Below are 6,000 nucleotides of genomic sequence, written 5' to 3'. Positions count from 1 at the left end.
AATAAATACTAGAGAGAACATTTATATTAAATATTTCTATATATATATCAAAGGTAGATGTTTCCATAAAAGATCATACAGCATCCGATAACTTAAAGGATTTGGTTTCTCTGAGTGTTTTATTCTGAAATCTGCTCTATTTTTAATTGGATCGCTCAGAAAACAGTCAGCCAATCAGAAGAGAGACTCAGAGCCTCCTCCTCTCTTCCGATTGGCTGACACCGACCTGTTGTTACTAGAGCTCCAGAGAGAAGCCAAGAGAGGAGATGGAAAACTACACCGAGATGGTTTTTAGATCTTCTCATGGATCAACCCTTCAAAATAAAACACAGGAACAATAAAATAATAATTCAAAAAATAAAATATGAGCACAGATGAAAGAAAACAGCTTCAACCAGAAGCAGATGTGAACTCATTATGTTTGATAATGTGTGTCATGATCAGATCAGATCAGATCACAGGTCATTAATAATTGATTATGTTCATTAATCTACATTTTAAAGAGTCTTGACACCAGGAGAAGCTGCAGCTAAGTCTCTGTGGAGGAGTTTGATCCGCAACACTCAGGCACATTAAGCTAATTGGCCTGAACCCCAGTGGCTGATGGGATTACAGTCCTAAAGGCTGAAGGACGGAGGGATGTAGGAGGATCAGAAACAAAACATTACTACGTTTGATATAAAACATTATTATTATTATTTAATTTTTTTACAGTTTCTTTTGGACCCAGTAACAGATAAAAACAGGTTGATAGGTAAAATGTCCATGTGTTTGTTTTATCTCAAAGGTCTGACTCATTAAATCTCTGCTGTTTACCGAGCCGAGCCAAACGCTGAGCAGACATCAAAGACCTGAGTGTGTGTCTATGTGTGTGTGTGTGTGTGTGTGTGTGTCCGGGACTGAGAGAGGTTGAAATTTGATTCATGTGCTTCATCGTATTTTATTTCCTAAATTATATTTTCAGATGAGACGTCAGAATCTGAGCTGCAGTGAAATAGTCAAAATTCTGAATTTTTTAATTTTTATTTCTCAACAACATCACAACTCCTCAGACTTTAAACGTATTTTATGTTTTAAGGATGGTCAATGATTTTTGAATAATCAAATAGTCATTCAATTAAATAAATAAATAATAGGTCATGCTATCTTGTCTAAAAATATGTGCATTCCCTTTTTACTGTGGCACAAGGAGAAACATGCAAGATCAGAAAGTTCTGTGTGAAACTCTGTATAATAATTATAAAAATGATGAAACTGAAGAGCAGCACAAGCTCTGCACGGTGCGGACTGTGATGAGAAGCTACCGGAGAATATTCACGTATTGACGAGAGGAGACTTCGTCCGTGATGAGGACTTAATTCAACTACACCGCTGTGACACGTGAAGGTGCGTTCAGGTACCGAAATGTGGTAGCGTTTGACTTCCCATGAATCGGTACACTGGACCTGAGCTAGCTCAGTGTGTCCTCCTCTGATTGGTTCATATCTATTCAGGTTTATTGACAGGTGAATTTTTTTTCAATAAATGAGGAGTTTGTTAGCTTTAAAACCAGCCGTTGGCACTTCCTGTGACTTTGTGATGTCACAACAGAGCAGTCACCAAGCCCCGCCCCCTCACCTGGACGACCTGGGGCCAGATTCACAAAACGTTCTTAAGAAAAAAAATCTTCTTAACTCTTTCACTGCCAAAGACGAGTTATCTCGTCTTAGCGAATCCAAGCGTAGTCTGCCAAAGACGAGATAACTCGTCTTAGCGTTTTTTTAATGGCAACGCCATGTTGAATGTCTTGCCCTACTCCTCTGTGAAGATCAGACTTGTATCATCAAAATAAAGTGCAGAAAAACACATTTGGATTGAGAGATACAAAAAATATAGCGTGTCCCCCCCCCCTCACGGAGCGGAGCGGGTGTCTGACTGCAGCGGCGCCGCTCCGTGACACTCTGGCCGCCGGTGAGAGCTTAGGGGGCGGCGGCGGGGCTCATGGCGGCTCGGCAGCTCGTCGAAGCTCCGTGCAGCTCCGTGATACAAAGCACAAACGTTAGTAACAACAACACCGTTGATCGCTCGTTGTTAGTCGTCAAGAGCGTTTGGAAAGTCGCCAGATTTTGCGAGAAATCACTCGGATAGCAGCTTGAAAATCCCGCGATCTAGTGTGGATGAGGAGCGGAGCGGACGGCGCCGGCGAACGTGACGAGAGGTAAAGATGGTGTCTGTCTGTTGTGAGCGTCAGCGTACTGTCTGTGGCTGAGTTCAGGGGGCGTCAGCCAGAGCTGTAGGCTGTGTGTAGATGTGTGTGTGTGTGTGTGTGTAGATGTGTGTGTGAGACAGAGAGAGTGAGTGAGACCGCTGCCTGCTGACCAGAGGAAGCTGGATCTGATCTAAAGTGCCGTGTTTCGGCTACAAAAACCTGTCGAACTGATCCGCGCACACGCGCACACACACACAGACACACACGCACGCACACACACACACACACACACACACACACACACACACACACACACACACACGTCACGTACGCACATACACTAAAAAAAGGAAAGAAAAAGTTGTAACTCAAAGAAAAGAAAGAAAAAAGGCTGCAGTAGTGTGTGTCAGTAGCTAAATGTTTTGTTTTTTGTCATCAAAAGTCATTTGTCAGTGTTGATTTAGTTGTTGTTTACAAGAGAACAACTGTACAGATGCTGAGGCATCACTAAAGCAAAATATAAAGGAGCCAATTGTACTGGTTCACCTGAAAATGACAGCCGACACAAAAACCTCTTTTTCTCAAGATTTTGGTGCCAGAATGGCATTTTGGGCTAAAGTAACCTATATTCAACCGCCAATTTCACAAGACTGGAACAAGATAGAAACAAACAGGTTTTTTTGCTGGAAAGTAGAGACCCTCATCTTTCCTTTGATGGGTTGAATGTGTATGTAGTAACAGTACATAATATATGTTGGGTCTACGGAAATCAGTCAAAAAGCTGGAAAAAGCCTGGCAAGCTGGAGGAAGCTGCTGTGAGAATGGCTGGCAGTCAAAGAGTTAAGTGTCATTTTTTTCTCAACTTCTGTCTTAAGAAGAAAAAAGAGAAGAAGTCATATTCTTCAAATTTGTTCTTTACTTTTTTCTTAACTTTAAGACAACCCTGACCTGTCTTAAATTCCTACGGTGAATAGGTAAACCTCTAAAATCACCTTTTTCAACAAATTTTAGACAAGTTTAGACTAGTAGCTAGGTCATATTTGTGCCCAAAAATAAATGTTAGACTTATACATATGAAATCCGTTTTAATTGTCACCTATGGGCTTCTAGTCCTGTGTGGTGGTTGCTTTGTTTTGTTGTGGTCGTTTCTGGGTGGAGAGCGAGAGTTGATGACAGAGCTCAGGTGGAGCAGAGTAGGAGGCTGAGGGCTGCTAGCTGCACTAACTTAGCTGTCTCTGATGCTGCTGAGTGCTAGCACATCTCTCCCTCAGCAGCAGCAGTCAGGACTGCAAAGAAAAAGAAATTCAGTCTGAATGAAGCGCTAGAGCCGCGGACCGATTCCTGACCGACACAGGGTACTTGTAGTGAGCTAGCTCGATGCTAACTAGCGGTTAGCATCCGCCGCTAACACCGTCTTCCCGGCTCACCGCGATGGCATAACTACATAACGCCGGAGGCTCCTGTGACGGTCGGTTATCGGCTCACGGCTCCAGAGCTTCACTCAGACTGTATTTCCTTTCCTTTGCAGTCCTGACAACTGCTGCTGTCTGGGGCAAGAGGCTACACAGCTTAGCCCCAGAGGAGGGGCCGAGTTTCAATGTTTTGTTTACAAACTGCAACGAACAAAACTCCACACTCTACCTGCTATGCTGTTTGATGGTGCATACAATGCAATGCAATGACGTATTTTAAGAAGTTCTTAAGTGGGAAAAATAAGAAATTCGTAAGAAATGACTGTTCTTAAGACAGTTCTTAAGAAAATATTGAGGAATTGCACTTAAGAACTTTCTTATGAACTTCTTAATTTTCTGCTTAAAGGTGTACAGAAATGGCCGTTTGTCCTGTTTGTCGCGCCGAGTTGTCACGAGCTGCAACACGAGTTTACCCGAGTGAGGAAAACGAATTTGATTGGTCGTTATCGAGCGGGCGGGATATTCAAAGCTTGGGCGAGCCCGAGCTCCGTGTGTGTGTGCGTGTCTCAGACGTTGAATGACGGATTACGGATCCAATATCAGTGGCTGGTGAATCGTGTACAGGCTGACGTATAATCCGTGCGCCTGCATTATCCAATGCAAAAAAAAAAATACACACTTTCATCCCGGATTTACTCAAAAATAGAATTTTGCACAAAGTTTGGCCTACAACGTCTGAAAGATGAGTTATCACATTAATTTTATCACCCAAAGTGGGCTCAAATTCAATTTTCTTTTCTGTACACCTTTAAGACATTTCTTAAGATCTTTCTTAAGAACATATTGGTGAATCCGGCCCCTGGACTTGTAGGATTTGGTTTCTCTGAGTGTTTTTGTGCTGAAACCTGTGCAGCATCTTAACATTTACTGACCCTTTCTAAATGATCTAATGAACCACTGATATCTGATCAATTATTGATATACAACGGTATATTACATCTATAATACTGATTCATGAATGATAGTTATTCATGTCTCATTCCAAAAGTTGATCAGTGGGAATAAAACAAATCCACATTATCATCTCTCACATTAAAAAGTGAAAGGCTTCATACATTACTCCACTGTCATTCAAAACCAATGAGTTAATACTTTGAAGTACCAGACACACACACAAACACACACACACACACACACACAAACACACGCACACATGCACACTATTGATTCACATCAAAGCAGAAACATTAAAGTCCTCACTGAGCATCAGTGGAGCTGACGTCACATTACAGGACACACAAACACACACACACAAACACAAACACACACAAAAACACATGCAAGTACACACAACACAGGAAGCACAGAGCAGACGGAGGCCGACAGACCGACAGAACCGGTCCTGACCCTGAACACCGACACGTCACAGCCTCAGTGTGTAGCTACAGACGTAAACACACATGGAGGTAAACACACATGGAGGTAAACAAACACGGAGGTAAACAGGTGAAGTGCAGCGGAAGCAGACGACCAGGAGGAGGAGGAGGTCTGATACGACCCTCACACAGATGTGTCACCCAGATGAACATTTTGAAATTCAGGGACTTAGTTGATTACATTACAATACAAACCATGTACAAAGCAAAAAATAAACTTCTTCCTTTCAAGATATCCAGAATCTGTTTAAACTGAAGGATTCCAGTTACAGTTATAAGCTGAGAAAACCACTATTATTTGAGAAACCAAAGACTCAAAACCACTGTCTTTCTGTTAGAGGGGTTAACATCTGGAATAACTGTCCTGAAAATATTAAATTATGCTGTACTCTAGTCAGCTTTAAAAGACTTTATAAGAACAACATAATTTCTCGTTACAGTATGGAAAATTAAGTTTAATGATTTTGTACTATTTTGGGTTATGCGCTGTGCACTATTCTTTATTTTGTTGTGATCAGAAATTTAAGTGTACGGATTAGTTTCAAATGTCTGTGATCTGATCCTTTTGTATTAATGCGTATGATTTTTTAAGGTAAAAGGGGTAGGGATATAAGCTTTGGCTTCAACCTACACCCTTTTGGTTATATAAGCTTGATATATACCGAAATAAATAAATAAATTCATTCATTCATTCATTCAGATGTGATTGGCACTAAAGCCTCCCTGCAGCTCCGTCTCTGCTGTTGGCCTGGTCTGAGCACAGTTATGAGCCGTGAGCTGCTCAGAGCTACGCTACGGAGGCTCATTATGGGATTTCTTGGTTTCCCTCATCAAACTCATCAAATACACAATCCAACAACTCCACAACGCTCTGGTGGACAAGTTGTGAGCTGCACATTCACCACGCTATGAGATAATAACACAACGTTACCAGACAGAGTTGTTTTAGAGGGAAATTCATGCA

At 41.8% G+C, this 6,000-nt stretch overlaps 1 protein-coding gene across 1 annotated transcript in view; it reads right to left on the bottom strand.

Annotated features, from left to right (window-relative positions):
• The window catches only part of ptprz1a (protein tyrosine phosphatase receptor type Z1a), a 113,608-nt gene that overhangs the window by 70,312 nt on the left and 37,296 nt on the right, over positions 1-6,000 (bottom strand). The gene's annotated exons all lie outside the window — the stretch shown is intronic.

This window comes from Trachurus trachurus, assembly GCF_905171665.1.
Source record: "Trachurus trachurus genome assembly, chromosome: 6".
NCBI classification, from domain to species: domain Eukaryota; kingdom Metazoa; phylum Chordata; class Actinopteri; order Carangiformes; family Carangidae; genus Trachurus; species Trachurus trachurus.
This window is presented reverse-complemented; position numbering and strand designations above follow the sequence as displayed.